At 45.2% G+C, this 19,984-nt stretch overlaps 1 protein-coding gene across 1 annotated transcript in view; it reads right to left on the reverse strand.

Moving 5' to 3' along the window:
* The window catches only part of LOC102845346 (skin secretory protein xP2-like), a 113,241-nt gene that overhangs the window by 62,439 nt on the left and 30,818 nt on the right, over positions 1-19,984 (reverse strand). The window lies entirely within an intron of this gene.

Raw genomic sequence — 19,984 nt, forward strand, 5'->3', positions numbered from 1 at the left:
CGCGCCTCGCGCTGTCCCGGGTCCCCCTTGTTGGTTTTCAAGCCTCTTTTTCTTTCTCTCCGCTTTTCTGCTCCTGGACCACCATCTCTCTCCTTGCGTCTTTCTCTCAGCCTTTATCCTCACAGTCTTCTTTTATTAAGTGTTATCCAGTCAATCATTACTTAAAGTGACCCTATTAGCAGAGTAGAACCCCTTCTCCCCAAGCTTTCCTGGGATCAGATCGCCAGGTCTTTTCTCCTTCGGAACAGCGCGTTCCAATAGCTGACCTCACAGTTCGCCACAGGCCAGCAGTTAACCATTGTGCTGCTAGGGCTGCTTTGACCGGCTCCTGATGGATTTTTCCTTGGATTTTGACTCCTCAGTTTTGTCTCTTTGATCTCTCTCATCCTCTTTCTGCAACAGAGACTCGGTGCAATGCAGGTGACCAGGACACGACGACGTGAGGGAGTGGAGTGAAAATCCAGGCCCAGCTGGGGCCCCGCTCTTGGACACACCTGAAGGAACGTGGCCCTGGCCCGGATGTCAGAAAGCCTGGTTTGAAGCTCAGTGGACTGTGGAGCTACTGTTTTGCCAGCAACACTGTCCCTGACTGAGAGGGGTTTGGTGGGAGTGACCTTGAAGTGCTTTTATGGAAGGTGTCGCTGTGACTGTGTGACAGTGTGTGGCCGTAAGTGTGTGAGTTGACGTGGACATGCAGTTATGATCCTGATTGTGTGTATTGATGTATAGTTGGGGTGGATGATTAATCAATCTTGGAGAGGTTAAAAGATCTGTGGTTAAAAAAAAATCTGTGGTGACACAGTGATTTAAGTATTGGGCCATTGACCAAAAAGTCCCAGTGCTTCAAACCTACCAGCTGCTCTAAGGGAGAAAGATAATCTCTCCCCCTAAAGATCAGCAGCCTTGGAAACCCTATAGGCAGCTGGATAGTTGTATGTTGTCTTCTGAGGTAGTTATGTGTGTCAGAATAGACTCCACAGCAGTGGGCTTGCGTTTGGGAGGGTTTATCCACTCTCTTACCAACATAATCTTTGGTTAGGGCTTCTTGCCTCCTATCCCTCTGACCAGCCTTGTCTGGGGATGGGGGTTCCCTAACCTTCCCCATACTTCTCTTCTTTTTTAAAAAATTAATTTTAATGAAAGTTTACAGAGACTTAGGATTTCCATTCATTCATTGGTGCACTTTTCTCCCTGCCCACCCCTCCCCAGATTTCTTGATCCTCAGGCTACTCAGCTTCTAACACCCTGAACAGCCCCAGGCTTTCAATAGGCCAGGTCACCTCACTATGCACCATCAGAGTCCTAGTGTCTGTGGTCTCTCATCCTCTGAATAGCTCCCCACCCCCATTCTGATCACCTCACCCCAATTGAGCCTGTAGTTAGCACCTCCAGGAGGGCCAGAGGCCAAAACTGAGCCATCAAGTGAGAGACAGAGGGAGATAAAAACTAACACAGAGGTGAGAGAGAGAACACAGCACAGCAGAAATGAGAACAATACAGAAGTGGTAAAGAGGGAGGGACAGAGAGACCCACAGACAAGACAGATGATGTCAGGGGCCAGGCAGGAGGGAGACAGGCAGGGGTATGCTGACTGAGCATTTGTGACTAGAAACTCAATCTCCCAGAGGCCACAGCGAGGTACTGAAGGGCCATTCCAGACTCTGGGGCTCTTCGGAACTGAAGAGGGTGGGACTCCCCAGTTTCTGGGCTCACTGGGACAACTATCCTACAGCCTGGTCTAAAGGAAAGACATAAGTTTAAGCTACAAACTAAGCCTCTGGACCTCTGATCTGGGGTCCTAGGAGTACCAGCCCTCCTCATTAACATGGGCCCCCCTCCCAGCCTCAGGCACCTAGAACAGAGAGGGGAGCGAAAGCTCCCACAGCCACTGATGTGCACAGCTGCCACTCTCATGTCTGCCCCTGCACACACCCCCGCACACATGTGCCACGTGCCAGGCTGGAGGCTTGCCAATAAGCCTCCCCTGGCCCTGGTCCATGGCTCCCACACTGGAGCCTTAAGCCTCAATATTTACACCGGGAACTCCTGGTTCCCTAACTGCCTACTCTCACGGGACCTTCCTCTACTGGGCCAACAAGCAAACCTGACTCCTGATTTCTTGCTCCTTAGTCCTCTGGAATTCCTGACCCCCAATTCCTTCCTATCCTCAAGAACCTCAGAGTCTCCAGTTCTTCAACTTTTGGGCACATATCTTCTTGTCCCTGACCTCTGACTCTGGTTGGGGGTGGGTGAAGCCTGATGGGTGGGGGGTAGGAGGGAAGGTATGAGTCTGTATGTCTGTGCAGAACGGGGGCTGTTTAGATAAACAGATGGCAACAAATGGCATAAAATTATATACCCATAATGTCAGTTCATAACATTTTGTTCGACATACTTGATTTAATCGCTTAGCTGACGATTTGGCTTTTGGGCCCATATGGTGGGGAATGAAGCTGCGTGGCACCCGCTCCAATCTGGCTCTTTTATCACCAAGGCTGGGGGGGGCGGGGATGGGGGGCTGGGGGGGGGGAGGAGAAAGGATGCAGATGGAAAGAGAATGAGCTGACAGGAGGGGGGCCAGGAGGGGGTGGCTGTAGGGACTGAAGGGGGCTGGACCCTGGCAGGGTAGATGGAAGAGGGCGTTCAGAGATGGTGTGGGTGGGGCCCGGGCCAGCCAGCATGAACCTGACTGACCCCAAGAGACTGTGGCTGCCCTCACGGGGCTTGGTGGCTGTAGACCCCATGAAGACCCCATGAGCTTGGGACTATTTTATCTCTACAAAACCAAGAGCCAGACACTCATCACTTCCTAACCTCTTGAGTTGTCATTAGCACTTTTGCCAAACTTAATGTCTGTGTGTGCACATATGCATGAGCACATATGTGTGTGCACGTGTGCCTGCTGGCTTCCACTCTAGGATACGTGAGATGCTATGTATGACGAATAACACACATCTCTGCAAATTATCTCCTTTCACTGTGAGATGGTGGGAACGAGTGAGTGTGCGTGGCTTTTTTGATTGAGTGTAAGTATGTGTGACAGTGAGTAGAGTGTCTGGCTGTGACTTGTAGGAATGAGTGGGTCGAGCATGAGGTTTGTGAGGCCGTGAGCAGGAGTGGGCGTGTGATGGGGTGGATGTGATTGTATGTGGGATGGGAATGTGGGACTGAGGGGCTGTGGGGGTGTGTGGGGGTGTGAGTGTGAGAGTGTTTCAGATAGCTTCTGGTACACAGTATGCGCTCAAACAGTGCTTCTCAGCATGTGTGCCTGGTGGGCCAACAGTGGGTCCTTCTTGTGCCTGAGTACTGGGCTGGGGAGTGGAATGTTTACTGTGTGTGTGTGTGTGTGTGTGTGTGTGTGTGTGTGTGTAGAGGGTGGGGTAGCAGCAGTTCCAGGGTGTTACAGGCACCCGCCCATCTGTGACTAGATTCTTCAAGGGACTGACATCAGTCCAGCATGTCCCTCCCCGGTCACTGTGGTTTGGAGTCTGGGTCACTGCTCTTCTGGACTCTGCCAGGCGCACAGGTATCTTTCTTGCAGAGATACCTCCTTCTAAAACAGCGGTCCATGCTCCCTACCCACTCCTCTTTCTTTTTCGGTCTCAGTCTCGGAGCTGCGCCAGCACCCCCAAGTGCGGCAAATCTGGGCCCCAAACGGAGCCCATCACTCACTTTGCAGCCTCATCTGCCCCCTGCTGGGCACCACAGGCCAGTTCTGGAATTGGGTGGAAGATTCCGAGATAGAGGAAGGGCTGGGAGCCCCCCGCCTCCACCCTCCCCAAGACCCTGGCCCCAACCCTAACCATGGGTTTTGCATGCACTACAGCTTCTAGGTTGTGTTAGGTTCTCAACGGCAGTGTCTGCTCTTTGATGTCTACATGTGGACCACTGGTCCTCTGCTTCTCTGTCTCTGCCTTCCTTCCACGGTCTTGTTACTCTGTGGTCACAGGGGTTCTCTCCTTGTGTTACCTTTGCCTCTGGAGGCAGGCGCTTGGCTGGGGCATAAAAGGAGAAGTGAAACAAAGTACACTTGTGATGGAGTCCAGTTCTCACCCAGTGTAACCAAGTGGAGCTGCTTCCTAGAGCTTTCTTGCCAGGAATCTTAGCTGAAGCAGTCTGCTAGGCCTTTCCCCCATGGTACCCCTGTGTGGATTTGAACTGCCAATCTATAAGCAAAATGTTTGCATCCCTATCTTCTTTCTCTATTTAGTAAGTTCTGTATTGCCTGTTATGGAGCCCCCAAAAAATATATAAATCCTAATCCCTTTAGTGGTTCTCTGTGGCTTCTTGCTGCCCAAGCATGGCCGTCCTTGTGCACAAGTAATCACAAGTTTCTGGGGTCCTGTGCTTTTGTCGGGCTTGTGTTTGATGTGCGGTATTCTTCCCCCTAGAAGCGAGGCCCTTAAGGCTTGGCCTATGGTTTAAGGCAAGTGGTGGCTTTTAAGCCCCGATGGGCCCTCGGGCCTGCAGTCCTCAGGCCTGGTTCAAATTGGTTTTTTGTCAAACGTTCTTCTAGGTGGTATAACACTGGTCTGTGCATTTCTGTATAGAGGTAACTTGTGGTTGCTGTGGTGCTAAACACTGTTACACTGATGTGCCAAATGTGATAACGGTTACCCATGGTAGACAGTATTTGGTGGAGCTTCCTGATTAAAACAAGCTTGGAAGCAGGAGTGGCATCCACTTCCAAAATGGCTTGCCTCTGGAAACTCTATGAACAGTGCTCAGGCCTTTCATTCACAGGGTCTCTATGAGTCGTCTACAACTCGATGGCACCTAACAGCAACAACAACAACAACAATCACTTTAGTAATTTATCATATAATCTCATTTGGGAATGAATTTTCCCTTATGTTAATGAGATCATATTAGTGTAGGATGTGTTGTAAAGAAATCTCTTTTGATATATAAGAGAGCAGATTAAATAAGAAAGCAAGTATTGTTTTTGTTAGATGTCTTTGATCCCTTGAACAACAGATCTGAATCTTACCCTGTTCTTTGCTATCCTCACCCTTTCTGTCATGCGCAAGCCCACCGTGTCAATCCTTCTCCTTAAAGGGCTTCATCTCTTTCACTGGCCCTCTAATTTTCCCCGCCTGCTCTCTCCAAAGATTGGTTCTTCCTACAAATATTCTCACAGTTAAGTGAGATGAAGGTTCACCCTCCTTGCCTCTAAGGATCACCCCGATCACACTTCATTCCAGATAGATTTGGGGGTTTTTTCCTTGTTGTTTTTTTTTTCTGCCCAGCCAATCCTCCTCATCGCACCACAATTCAAAGGAGAGGAGGGAACTGGATGTCACGCCACATGGAAATCGCTGGGGAACCGAGGTATAGAAGCAGAAAAGGAATAAGGAAAGACCTTCCCCTGAACTGACAGAGAAAGAGAACCTTTTCCTAGTGTTGGTGGTCTGATTTCAAACTTTGTGCCTCCTAAACGGTGAGAAAGCAAGTTTCTATTTGTTAAGACCACCCGCCTGCAGTAATTCTGTTATAGCAGCACTAGATAACTAAGACACCATTGTGCCCTCAAACCATCAGAATTCTTCACAGCAGGGAGACAGATGTCCTAGCTGCTGGTGGTGGTGAGGGAGTGGGATGGAGTCTGTGACAGTGTCCTAAGGCAGAGATGTACATGCTGGCCCCTCTGCACATTTCCCAGATCAAATCCCCCCAATGTCCTTACTCTGCATAGATGCTGTGGTCTCACCAGACCCTTAGATCCTTCTCAGGCCATTTGATCATTCGTCCTTGGTGCATATTTAATGTGCCAAGCACTGTGCTGATCAAGATGCTCATGGACCCTGCCTTCCAGAACCTCATTGTGCAAGAGAAACACATGTGGCAAAGGCAAGGATGCTGATGGTACAGAAAGTGGGAGAGCAGATCCAGAGATCCCCAAAGAAGGCTCAAGAGGGATTCAGAGCTGAAGAGAAGCTTCATACAGAAGGAGGTTCTTAGCTGAATGAAGAGGATTTTTCTTTTTAATACTTGCTTAATACAGAATGCTTGGAAGGCACAGAAAAACTAAAAAACAGGAGCAAAATTTAACCTCTAAGGAGAATTACGAAGCTCATATACTTTGGGCATGTGGCCAGGAGGGACCAGTCCTTGGAGAAGGACATCATGCTTGGAAGGGTGGAGGGACAGTTCAGGAAAAGAAGACCCCAGATGAGATGGATTGATATAGTAACTGGGGCAATGGGGTCAGGTGTGTTGGAGTCAGTGAGACTGGCTCAGGCCAGGGCAGAGTGGTTGTATATATGGTCACTATGAGTCTCAGGCAACTTGATGGCACATAGCAACAACAAAGAGAATTATGGGGACTATTGAGCAATGAATAGAGTTTCACCAACTGGACAATGTGGTGGGGAAGCTTGAGGATGGAAGAGTTTGAAGAAGGACATTGCAGACAGGGTGAGGGGCATGAGTCGAGCACCTAGATATGAATTCAGAGAGCTGTAAGAATTGTGTTGTGTCTGAAGCAGGAGGTCCTGTGGGTTGGCTGAGGAGCTCGTCTGTTGAGCTGCAGACAATGAGGAGCTACCCTGAAGGGTCATAAGCGGGTGAATAGTGTGCTCATATTTTCCTCTTTAGAATAATTATTCTGGAAGATGAATTGGAGGTGGTTAAAAACCTGAAACAAAGAAGCCAGTTATGAAATCGATTAGGGAATCTGAGAGATGATGATTGGGTAGTTTAGTGAGAAAGGAAAGAGAGGAAATCATTTGGAAAACAGAAGCATGAGAAGGATTGGAGACTAGTTCAATGTGAGATAGGAGTAGGAGGGAGGAAAGAGTCAAGAATGAGACCCACGCTTTCGGTTTAGTCATTAGAGTGACTGATGGGAAAGTTAGAGGGGCGCAAATTTGAGGTGGGGGGTGGAGGAAGAGCTAAGTTTTATTTTTGGAGTGTTAAGTATAAGATGAAAACATCCAAGCAGAAATATTTAGTTGGCAGTGGTTTAAAAAGGATATGGAACTGGGGGGTATGCATTTAGAAGTCATTGTTCATATCTGTGTATTAATCTACAAATACTTATTGAGCATCTCAGATAGGTGAAGGTGGGGGTCCAATATCAAGTGAGATCTACTGCACTCTGCCCTTTTCATACTCACGGCTATCAATGAAGAGGCTTTCTGAAGCCGCTGAGTGGATGGATGGACTTCTACGAAAGAGAAGAGAGGAAGATGCTGGAGTGCCAGCTTATCAGGACTGAGTGAGAGACAGCCACAGAACTCTTTTCTCTCAAATCATGTAAGGCAATCCAGTACACTTGCTCTGTTATCTCCTTAGATGAGCTCCGACTGGCTGTCTGCAGGCCCACCCCCTGCCTGTGTGCCCATGGACTGTCACCCGTGTGTGAAGCAGCCAGGCTCCTTGCCTCTGCCTGGCTTTCACACATGGCCTAGTGAAAGAGGACCCAACAGATTCCGGTTCTATCTGATATGTAAATCCTTCTTTAGTGCTTGACAACATCTAAAAGAAACTGAGACTCCTTGATATGGGTTCAGTCTTCAAAGTCCTTCACGATCTGGCCCCAACCCAGTTTACCCAGCCTCATCTCCTCAAGTCCAGCCTCTCAGATGACCAAGAGTGCCCTGTGGATTATCTGCCAAACCTTGATCAGCCCTTGCCCTCTCCCACCTCCAAGCTTTTCACATGCTTTTCCTCCTGACACCATGTCTCTTCCCTAACTAACCAGCCCACTTAGGTCCTAATGACCATAACTCATAGCTTTTCCTAATCTTCCAGAACCCCGGGGGGACTTCTATGTTCTTTGAAAAGGCCTTGCTAACACAAGGTTATCAGGGTTAATTAATGATTGCCTTTTTGCTTCTCTCTCTTCAACTCTAAATGAAGAAGTCCTTTAGAGTAGGATTTGGGTTTTCCTCCTGTGTGATTTACAGCCTCTGAAAACCCACCGGAGGGTCAGCGGTGAGTTGGTTCAGACTCAATAACACAAAAAACCAACTAAAGCTGTGGTGTTAAGCATAGTTTTGGGTATATATTGGGTGATGAGAATTATATGTCACACCTTGGAGGTCAGCTGGTGTTGTGGTAGAGCTGCTGTTGGAAGTGGGGCTGAGTGTTGGGTGAGACTGATATTATAAACAGGACTTGTGTTGGAAAAGACTGATGCAGGGGTGAGATTATGTGTGGGTTAGGGATTAATCTTGGAGGCATGGCTGGGTGCTTGAATAGGACTGGTGTGCTGTTAGAACAGGTGCTAGTGATGGGACGGGTATTAAGGTAGGACTGGTGTTGGAGGTAGGACATTGAAATTGAGCTGTTGGTGTAGTATTGGGCATTTAAGGTAGAGATGAGAGTTAGGAATGCAGTATTGAGAAGTAAGCAGGCAAGTGAGTGTAGAAGAGAGGGGGCCGGGTGTTAAGGGTAGGTAGATGAGTTGGAGGAGGGACAAGGGAGGAAGCACATAAGAAGGCCCCCTTGAGACCTCTCGAGGGTTTTGTCTCTTAATGTTGCTGATCCAGCTCTTCCTCAGTAACCAGCTTCTCCCCAGAAGGAAAGAAGGAGAGAAGAGGAGACCCGGGGAGAAGAGCCTAAAAGGGTGAAGAAGGATTTTCATTATGAAGTTAATTAGCTTCAGAGCCGCTGCACCTTTCAGGACGAGGAATTAGAGGGATTTAATTGCTTTATCAGCCTTCCCTTTGATTTTCAGCAATCAGGCCGATTCCATTTAATTTAACTGCCACAGACGAGGAGAAAATTGATGCGCTCACCTGCCTCCAAGCAGAAAGAGAGAGAGTGGGGAAGAGGGAGAGGGGGAGCCAGAGAGACTGGCAAACACAGAGTCTGCAGATTAATGAAAACCAAGAGCATTTGCTCACAATTGGAGATGAAGTGTGCCCTCGAGGTGTTTGGAGCTGTGTGTGTGTGGCTGTGGCTCTGTGTGAGTCTCTGTGTGGGACTGTGTAGGAGTATTTGTGACTGTGCATGTTTGTACGAGGATGACTGTGAATGACTTGGTTGACATGGAGGTGGGTGAGTGGGTGAATGCTGGCATTTGACTGATGTGTGTGATTGATGCTGAAAACTCTCTTGTACCTCAAAACAGTGTAAAGGGAGATAGCTGTGTCAGGTTGTGTAACCATGAATATTGTGGCAAACCATCAAGTGGATTCTGACTCATAACAACCCCATGTGACAGAGTAGAACTACCCCATAGGTGGTTTTAGGCTACAGTCTCTATGGGGTGGATTGCCAGGTCTTTCTCTTGTAGATTCACTGGTAGTTCAAACTGCCCATTTCCTGGCTAGCAATTGAACTCTTAATAATTGTGCCTCTGGGATTTCTTTTAACCATGAATATGGTGGCCATGCATGTGTCAATATATAGGTAAGGATTTTGCTGTGTGTGAAAATGCACATCGCTTAGTCCACTTGTTCAGCAAGCACTGGATGAACTTTTTGCTAGGAACCAGAAACAACCGAGGGGCAAAGATGAATAATATGGGGTCTCTGCCCTTAAGGATTCACAGTTGAATAGAGGAGACAGCCTAATAAATAAATGTCATAGTTAAAGTACTATATTGCTCGGACTGCTCTAGGAGTACTGTTCTGGAAGGTCTCTCAGAAAAGGTGGCTTAAAAGAGAAGAATGTTTCCAAGGAGAGAAAGGATTGATGAGGCTGGGATACAGAAAGAACATTATAATCAGAACAGCATGTGAAACATAAGGACAAGCCAGGGCCCTTCAAGAGGGCAGACCACAGGGCAGGAAAGATGTTACATCGTTTTTTTTAAGAAATGCAAAATTCCCTCCCCCACCCCCCAGGCCCCAAGGCAATGATGTCAGTCTAGAGACTAAGGTTCGACTAATCCAGGCTGTGGTTTTTGCAATTAATTGCTATGCGTTGGAGAGCTGGACAATGAATAAAGATGACGGAGGAAAAATTGATGCTTTTGAGCTGTGGTGCTGGAGAAGAGTATTGAACATACCATGGATTGCCAGGAGAACAAACAGTTCTGCCCTGGAGTAGTGGGTGAAATCAGGTTGCTCCTTGGAGGCAAGGATTTTGAAGCTTCATCTTACATACTTTGGGCATGTTGTTAGGAGGGACCAGTCCTTAGAGAAGGACATCATGCTTGGGAGGGTGGAAGGTCAGAGCAAGACGTGAAGACACAAGATAGATGGATTGGCACAGTAACTAGAGTTATAGAGGTAGGCGTGTCATAGACAGTGAGACTTGGTCAGATTTGAATATTTAGAGCTCTATCACTCTGTTTTAATATCATGTTGTTGTTGCTGTGTGCCGTTCAGTCAGAATAGACACATAGCTGACCCTCTAGTAGGTTTTCAGAGGCTGTAAATCACATGGAAGGAGATTGCCTATCTTTCTTCTGCAGGACAGCTGTTTTAATGTGGAATCCCATGAAATCAGAAGTTGAGAAAAAGACTGGGATGAAGGTGGTTTATTTGGGAGGTGATCCCAAGGAACAGGGGTGAGAGAGTGGGAACAGGAAACAAGAATAAGTGTTGGCTTTATGAATGATTTTAGGAAAAAACCCCAATGATTTATATACCTTAAATAATTTTTTTAAAAATTTTATTTTATTATTTTTTGTGCATGTACTGTCAAATCAGATCTGACTGGTTCAGAAGGAGATTGCCCCTCCTTCTCCAGCAGAGAGCATCTGGTGGATTCAAACCATGCACCTCTGGGATTGCCGTGCAGCTTCTTGCTTCTAGGCCACCAGAGCTCCCTTAAATATATAATTTTTTAAAAAATAATGAATCTTGGTGACTGTTAGGGCTAAATGTAGCTCAATCCTTGTGGGCTTTCTGGGGAACCATCCAAAATGTACCTTGGAACCATCCTTTTACAGAACAGGAAGTTGGTAATTTAACCTGACTGAGATTCCCTGTTGGTTAAAGGCTCTCCTTGGGCCATTGTAGCTCTTGACTGGGCTAGCTGAACTTAAATAAAAATTGAGTTGAGAGGATAAGATTTTGGGAATAATAAAAAGACTTGCTACATTCTCATAGTTATTTGGGAGATGAATTGGAAGAAAAGTTGGAGGCAGAGAGAATAATTAGGATATGACTGTAACATCCAGACAATTAAAGAATATTGGACCTAATAGAAGAAAGGATTATTTTGGAGATAGAATATTAATAGGGCTGAAGGATCAATATGGCACCTGGGGTAGGCAAAATGACCTCCCAAAGATGTTCACATTCGAATTCCTGGATCCTGCATGTTTTATGACAAGAGAAATTAAGGTTGTAGATGGAATTAAGGTTGCTAATCAGTTCTAAACTATTATCTTGTACTATCTGAGTGAACCTGATGTAATTATAAGGGTCCTTACAAATTAAAAAGGGAGTGTGAAGGGTCAGCGTCAGTGTGAGATTTGAAGATGTATGCTACTGGCACGTAAATAAAGGAAGAGGCCACAAGTCAAGGAATGCAGGTGGCCTCTATAAATTGGGAAAGGCAAGGAAACAAATTCTACCCTGGAGTATCCAGAAGGGATACAGTCCTGTTGACACTTGTTCTGAGCCTAATGAGACCCATTTCAGGTTTCTGATCATTTAAACTATAGGGTAGCACATTTGTGTTGGTTTAAGTCATTAAGTTTATGTTTTGGTAGCCTAGTGGGTAAAGAATTGCATCGTCATCTCAAAGGCAGGCAGTGTGAATCCATGCTTCTCTGAGGGGAAAGATGGCCAATCACCTCCTGTGTAATTTACAGTTTCTGATAACCCCTTAGAGGGTCAGCTATGAATTGGTTCGGACTTGATGTCAACGAGTTGAGTTGAAGTTTGTGGTAATTGTGGTAGCATCAATAGGAAATAAACAATAGGATCCAAAAATAGATATCTGGATCAACTTTCCAGATTTCTAGCTGGGCCAGATACAGGGCAAGAGCAATTAGTTGAGATAGAAAATGAGGAAATAGAAGTAAATTTGAAGGACAAGTTTCTGGACTCTTTCAACTATTAGCTTTGGGTAGCTGGAGGGACTTCCAGTGGGTATGTAGAATATGAAACCAGCTTAGGAGAAAGAGTTTTGAGGGAAGGATTCTTCATCAACATGCAGATATTTAAATTTGTAGAATTTGATAAAGTTGCTCAGCGATTGGGCTGATAGAAGCAATTGGCTGGTAGAAAAATCTGGGTCTTTTGATCTATGTCTCCTCGTAAAGATGTCTTTGAGCTTTGGTTGGCTCTGTGGCTTTTACTCTATCTCTTTTACCACCTCTGCCCCTACCCAGCGCCTTGGTTTCTCAAGAGGCCTATTTTTAGGTTGTACATTAGACAGTTCTAAGAGGCATCATTCGTGTAGAATACAATATGAATGTCACGACTCTTAGAGTTGACAGTGCAAACTTGTCAACAATCTAGGAGAGTGCTATCAGCCTGTTTAGAGACAGAGAGAGGGACTTTCCCTTACCTGTAGCTATCTCATGCTGGGGAAAGAGAGGAAGACCCTCAACACACTTAGTGACCTTAACTATGAGCTTGAGCATATTGGAAATCCTCAGGATTTCCTCAGGTGCAGGACATGGGAAGGTTCAGATCTGTTGTTCATAGGGTTGTTATAAGTCATAGTAGACTCAGTTGCATGTAGTAACAACAATAATAGCTAAATATGTGGACCCTGAGTCCTAGGTGCGGGAGAAGTCTCAGGAACATGGCCCAGACACTGGATGGGAGTAGCCCCGGAAAGAAGAGGGCTCTGGACGCCAGTCTGTCAGATGCCCAGGCATGGGCTCTCCTGTCAACCCCCATTTCTTGACAGGACAGCTCTTTCCTCTTCCCTTGGCAGACCCCACCCCTGTTGGCTGCCTTTTGATTAGAATGTGGACTCTAACTTGGAATTAACCTGATTAATGTAATGAAGGCAGGGCCGGCTCAGCACCGCCTGGTGATGAGGGGAGATGGATTGGGAGCGAAGGCGCTCGGATGGAGGCGCGGCCGTAATTGCTGCATTTACTGCTACCTGCCTCGCTGACCCTGCTGTTTAGCCCATTAATGATGATGCACAAGCCTCACTTTCTAGAGATAATGACAGAGGGTCTTGGGGGAGGGAAGCAAAGAAAGGAAAGGGAACTGGGGGGCTGGGGGCTGACAGAGACATAGGTCCAAAAGGTCTGATGGAGTCATGGGAGTCATGAGTCTTATCCTTGGAAGAGGTGACTGTGTGTGGGAACCTGGGGCACAGAAACAGGGGGGAACGCAGAGGTTCTGGAGGCACAAACCTAGGGGTGGCTCTAGAATCTTATCTCTTCATCCAGGAGTCCTATTTCCCAATCCACACTGCCTAGCTCTGACCCTTGCACTTGTAGGGCTTCCCTAACTCAGGAGGGCTCCCTGAAGGAAGACTCTTAGAAAAGGAAAGAAAACACAGAGATTGAGAAAGAACTGACCAGTATCTTCTCCGTCTCCTCCAGGAAAAGCTTGGTGCAGAGAGGAGGACATCATGGGAGTAGAGCTTGGTTATGTAGTGTGGGCTCACCTATGTACACTTACACACTCAGCACAAAGACCATGTGACCATATGTCTAAATCAATGGGAAGACATCACTTTGACTCATTCCTCTGTGTCTCAAGAGAAAATGGATTTAACCAATCTTATCTACTGTTCCTATGTGTACCTTGTCCCAACCCAGGAGCATCAATTTATTAATTCAATTGTCTAGCCACTCAAGATCGAGTAGTGTACTCTCCCAGTCCTGTTGCAAACTTGCAGACCTCAATGTTAAAGCCTATTTCCTCTCTGGACACCAGCTGGCTTCTCTGTAAACGATGGGGATGGACCTGTCCTCAGCTTTGATAGGTAACAGTGCAGGGGTGTGAGATGTCTTTGTTGCCATCTACAGTCTGCCCAGCAACGTTGTGTGGGTGAAGGGTCCTCTTAGCAGTCAAGCACTCCCTTTAACTGTGTCCTTGGGGTCATACACATTACCCTGTGGAGGCCCAGACATTCCTGAAGACATGGGAATGTTCTTCCTGTTTGCTACGGACTCCCTCAGGGCTGCTCACACTGATATTCTCGGTTTTTTAGAAGTCAGTTGGTTTGGACCCACATTAATCTCATGAGCTGCGTTCCTTTGCTTTTTTTTTTCTTTTTTTTTTTTCATATGAGTCATTTGGCAAACTAGGATTCTATCAGGCAGCAGTAGGGCGATTGATATATAAGCAAAAGGACAGCATTTATTCTTTGAATGTTATGATATTGGAATTTGCCCCATTATTTCAAACTATTGGTCAGGCCTTGATTTTTGTCCTTCCACATATCTAACTTTCACATCTTCTAAGAGATAAAGAGAGGAAGAGGTGGCAGTAGCCTATAGAGAGCTTGAAGGGAGAGGAAGGTAGCAAGCATGTACTAATTTTCCATGGTATTAAAGGGAAAGGAGACCATGTGCCCTGGACTTGGGAGAGGCTGGGACAATAAAAAGTGAGACGATAATGTTTGTATGTTGTTGTTATGTGCCATTGAGTCGCTTGCGACTCATAGTGACCCTATGTACAAGAGACCTAAAGGCCATTCTATCCTGTGCCAACCTCGCCGTCTCTGACACATTCATTCCCACCACCCCAATCACAGAATCGACCCATCTCATCGAGGGTCTTCCTCTTCTGTGCTATCCCTCCACTCTCCCAAACATGATGTCCCTCTCCAAGGACCAGTTCCTTCTTGCAACATGCCCAAAATATGTCAGATGAAGCTTCAGAATCCTTGACTCCAAGGAGCACTCCGGCTTCACCCTCTCCAGGACAAACCTGTTTGTTCTCCCAGCGGTCTATGGTATATTCGACACTCTCCTCCAGCACCACAGCTCAAAGACATCAGTTCTCTATCATCCCTAGTCACTGTCCAACTCTCTGATGCATAGCACGGAATTGCGAAGACTATAGCCTGGATCAGGCGCACCTTAGTCTCCAGCCTGATGTCGTTGCTCTTCAGTATTCTTGAGAGGTCTCTCACAGCTGACTTTTCCAATGCAATTCATCTCTTGATTTCCTGGCTGCTGGTACCAAGTAAACTAAAACTGCTAACTATCTCAATCTCTTCACCATCCACACTGATGCTGCCAATTGGCCCAGTGGTGAGAATCTTTGTTTTCTTGATTTTGAGCATCAATACATATTGAAGGCTGCAGTCCTTGACCTTCTGCAGCAAGTGCTTCAAGTCCTCCTCAGTTTCAGCAAGTAGGGCTGTGTTATAAGCATAATGCAGGTTGTTGATGACTCTTCCACCAATGTGATGCCACATTCCTCCTCATACAGCCCAGCATCTTGGATGATCTGCTTGCATACAGATTGAAAAGGTATGGGGACAGAATACATCCCTGACGGACCTCATTTTTAATTTTGAACCATGTATTGTCTCCTTCCTCTGTTCTGACAACTGCCTCTTGGTCCAAGTATAGGTTTCAAATGTTTTGGGATTTCCTTCCTCTCAGAGTCAGCTGTAGCTTGTTGTGATCCACACAGTCAAAAGCCTTTGCATACTGTTTGTATGTAGAGAGAGAAGACAAAGAAGGGTCTAGGGGAAACAAAGTCATTCATAGTTTATAAAAGAGCTCTGAATCTTTCACAAAAATCTGCTGAAGACACTTCCATTATGTAGCTTTTTTGTGCCTTGCACAGGAACCACGTGAAAGCTGGTGTGACACTGTGGTCGAGAGTATCAAGTCTTGTGTATGAATCAGAACTCAGCCGCTTATGGGGTATGGACAGTTGTGAACCTTTCCAGTCCTCAGTTTCCTCATGTGTAAATTGGGAAAATAATAGCTAATATGCATAGTTTTTCTGTACATTGGATGTTCATCTTTTCATATGGCATCAGGCCCCTAGAACTAAAAAGGAGGAAGTTATTACTGTTATTTATGTATTCCTAAGAGTTCAGTTGCAGCAAACAGAATCCCACTCTGGCTATATTAAAATCTCTCATGACCCACAGGACATATAGTGCCCATTGACGTTTTCCTCTGGGGTTTATTGGGCAATTGCTTCCCCACTGACAGTTCATGCAACTATCAAGAACAGGCCTATATAACTGTTTAAAATGAAAGAAATTGGCATGTGCCACAAATCACTCCCCCTCCTTCCCCCCGGGGTATTGTATGAAACAGTATGAACATTTTATAGGGCGTATGTGTCCTAACAGCCTGTAACAGTCCACAGGACAACATGTGTCTCGGAGGCTAGTGGGTGGGACATACACAGCCCACTGGTCACTATGAGTCGTGCTTGACTCGAAGGCAATCAACACCACCACCACCAAGCCTACCCTTTAGAGGCTAGAGGAACATGCATCCCATCAACCCTACCTATCCTTAGAGTCCAGGAATCCAGAAGGACACAGTTTAAAATGCACTGAATGACTCAGTATGAATTTCATTAGTGAAAACACCATTTTATCAACAAAGACTGCAAAGTGAAAAATAAGTTGTGAAATATTTAAGCAAAGAGCAATTTAAGATTGGGAGCTGAGGGACTCCTTGCTCTGCTCAGGTTTGAGCAGAAGCCTGCATAGAGGTGAACACCAAGGGACCACAGATGTTGGCTCTGTGGCTTGAATATTAGTACATTATCCACAGGCACAAGAGGTTGTTCTTACCAGGGAGCCTGTATTTAGAGGTTTTGTTTTTTCCCAGTGCTTATCCCCCTCTTGGTGGCTTGGAGACCCCATCTATAATCCACAGGCTACTGGATGAATACAGACTTGCCAAATGGCATTTTGGCATTTGAGGGATAGGGGTAAGGTACTGAGCAGGGACTTCTGAACTGTCTGCTCTCAGTAGGAAGGTATTTAAAAGCGGGGTCCCCCAGATAGGATGGTATGTCCCCACAAAATCTCTGACCTCAACTCCAGCTTCTTAACAGTGGCTTTCCTCCAGAAGGCCTACCTTTCTGCTTTTGTCCCTCCCTATCCTTCCCTGAGGGAGCTCTGCCAACTCAAAGGCAGGCAGTTTGAATGTACCAGGGGCTTCTTGGAAGAAAGATGGGCAATCTCCTCCCCTGCAATTTACAGTCTGCTATGAGTTGGTTCTAATTTGATGGTAACAATTCTTCCCTGGGTGGAAAGGTCACTCACTTCACTCTTTTAGTACATAAAAGGCCTTTTAGCACTTTTATGTCAAACTGAGAAAATACTTTTTTAGTATTTTATTTCAAACTGATCCACCTTCCAACCTTTCCAGTTTCCTCAAAGATTTGTATGACCTGTGGTGGCTGCTCTTAAAACCTGGCAGAGGAAGGCAGAAGGAAAGAATCTCAGCTGTCCAAGCAGCTTCATTTCACAAGTCTGTTACACATTAGTGGGACAAAAGAATCAAATAATGTCTGCACATTCACCCCAAGTACATTGGGCACAGAGGAGAGGAAGGGAAGGGTTTGCTTTCAGTTTTGTGTGGCCATGAAATGTGTTCCCCTAATGTTACCAGCTCTGGATACAGGAAATGCAGACTGGTGTTTCTATCAGGGGAAAAGGTAAGAGAATTAAAAAAAAATTTAAAAATCTTCCTATAGTCTAGCTTCCCAGGATCAAAGAAAGAAAGAATAACCTGGTAGCAAAAAGCTTCTCAAAGAGAGGCAGGTGGCCAAAGATGCCGAGCCAAAAAGAGATGCTTAAGAAAGAGAAAAACTTACACTATCCCACTATACAAGTATTACATTGATTGTCACCTGAAGAAGAAAGGACAGGTTGCATAACTTAGGTAAATTAAGGAACAAAGTGGGAATAATCTTGAAAAATTCCCTTGGAGTTGGTAGTAAGTGAAATCCTGACAGGCCTGAAGAGATACCAACAAGAAGCTCAACAGGCATTTCATAGAACCTTCTGTGGTTGACATCTGAGGCTGGCAGAATCTTGCACAGATGTGCTTGTCCTTCCAGCTGCTGTCTGCAAACCTTGGCAGTCCTGGGTTGTTAGGTGCTGTGTAGTTGTCTACAAAACTTATGAACAACAGATCTGTACTTTGCCCTATTTTGTGCCATTCTCATGATCTCTGATATGCTCAAACCCATTGTTATAGTCACTGTGTCAAGGTATCTTCTTTGAGGTCTTCCTGTCTTCTCTGGCCCTCTCCACCTTTTCCAGCACGATATCTTTTTCCAAAGTTTGGCCCTTCCTGACAATATGCCCAAAGTATGTGAGATGAACTTCCACCATCTTTGCCTCTAAGGAGCACTGGCTGCACATCCTCCAGACAGACTTGTTTGTTCTTTTGGCAGCCCGTTTATTGGATAAGTTGTGAGAATTTTTCATTTCTTTATATTGAGGGATGACCCGTACTGAAGGCTATGGTCTAATCTTCTTCAGTAAAAGCTTCAAGTCCTCTTCACCTTCAGCAAGCAAGGTTATATCACCTGCATATCATATAGGGTTTTGAGTTTTCCTCCAATCCTGATGCTATATTCTTCTTCATATAGTCCAGTTGCTTGGATAATTTGCTCAGCATACATGTTGAATTGTGGTTGAGTGCTGTTGAGGACAATTCATAGTGACTCTGTGAATAATAAATCTGAACTCTGTCCTATCCTGCACCATCCGTATCCTTGCCACCTTTGTCCATTGCCACAGACGCTTTATCAATACACTTCATTGAGGTTCTTCCTCGCCTTCTCTGAGCCTCCACCCACCTTTGCAAGCATGATTTCCCTTTCCCAGGACGAGCCTCTCCTAATAACATGTCTAAAACATGTGAGAAGCAAGGACGCACACACCCCTTTCCTGGTTTTAAGTCGTATATTATCCCCTTGCTCTGTTTGTACAGTTGTTTCTTTATTCAAGTACGGGGTTCACATGAGCACAATTAAGTGTTCTGGAATTTCAACTTTTCTCAATGTTATGTGTAATTTATTATGGTCCACACAGTTTAATGCCTTTACATAATCAATAAAACACAAACATTTTTCTAGTATTTTCTGCTTTCAGTTAATTTTCGCCTGAAATTAGCAATGCTATCTCTTGTTCCATGGGCTCTTCTTTTTTTTTATTTTAATTTTTTTGGGGGCTCTTCTAAACTTAACTTGAATTATAAGCAATTCTCTGTTGATGTACTTCTCCAGTCATTTAAAAATAATACTCAACAAGATTTTACTTACATGTGATATTAATTATATTGCTTGATATTTTCTGCATTCTGTTATACCTGTTATTTTTGGGATGGGTATGTTTATAGATCTCCAACTTTCTTGGCATAGGCTAGTGAGCATGTCTAGAGCTGCATCTGTTTACTGAAACACCTCAGTTGGCATTCTGTCAGTCTCTGGAGCTTTGTATTTTGCCAAAACTTTCATTGCTGCCTGGAATCCTTCCTTCAGTATCATTGGTTCATATGCAATCTCTTCATTTTTTTAAAAAAGGTCTTTTTAAAAAAATATTTTTATTATATTATTTTTGTGTGTACGTCAAATTGGATCTGAGTAGTACAGGAGGAGATTGTCCCTCATTCTCCAGCAGAGCATCTGGTGGACTCAAACCATGCACCTCTGGGATTGCAGTGCAATATGCAATCTCTTAAAATGGTTCAGTGTTGACCAATTCTTTTTAGTACAGGACTGCTTCTTCTTTCCATCTTCTTTTTGTTTCCTGGACCATTTAACATTTTGTCTATAGAATATTTTTAGTTAACTCAAGATGTGAATGTTTGTGCAATTTTTTTCAGCTTAAGAAATGCCTAGAGTATTCTTCTCTTTTTGTTTCTTAACTCCAGGCCTTTGCACATTTAATGATAGCATTATTTTTGTCTTTTTGAGGTGCCCTTTAAAATCTTCTATCAGCTCTCTTAGTCATCATTTCTTCCTTTTATTTTAGCTTTTCACCTAACAACAAGAATAACATATAAGAGTAAGTTTCAGGGATGTTTCTGACATGCACTTTAATGGCCTTCTGCTTTCTTTATATATAATGTCCTTTTGGTTTGCAATGCAACAGGACACAGGCTATGCTACCACAGCTCCTTCGTGTATGATGGCCTTGTGGCCTAGTGGTAAGAAGC

The sequence above is a fragment of the Elephantulus edwardii genome, unplaced genomic scaffold (genome assembly GCF_000299155.1).
Source record: "Elephantulus edwardii isolate Elephantulus edwardi_28Jun2011 unplaced genomic scaffold, EleEdw1.0 scaffold00006, whole genome shotgun sequence".
In the NCBI taxonomy this organism is placed as follows: domain Eukaryota; kingdom Metazoa; phylum Chordata; class Mammalia; order Macroscelidea; family Macroscelididae; genus Elephantulus; species Elephantulus edwardii.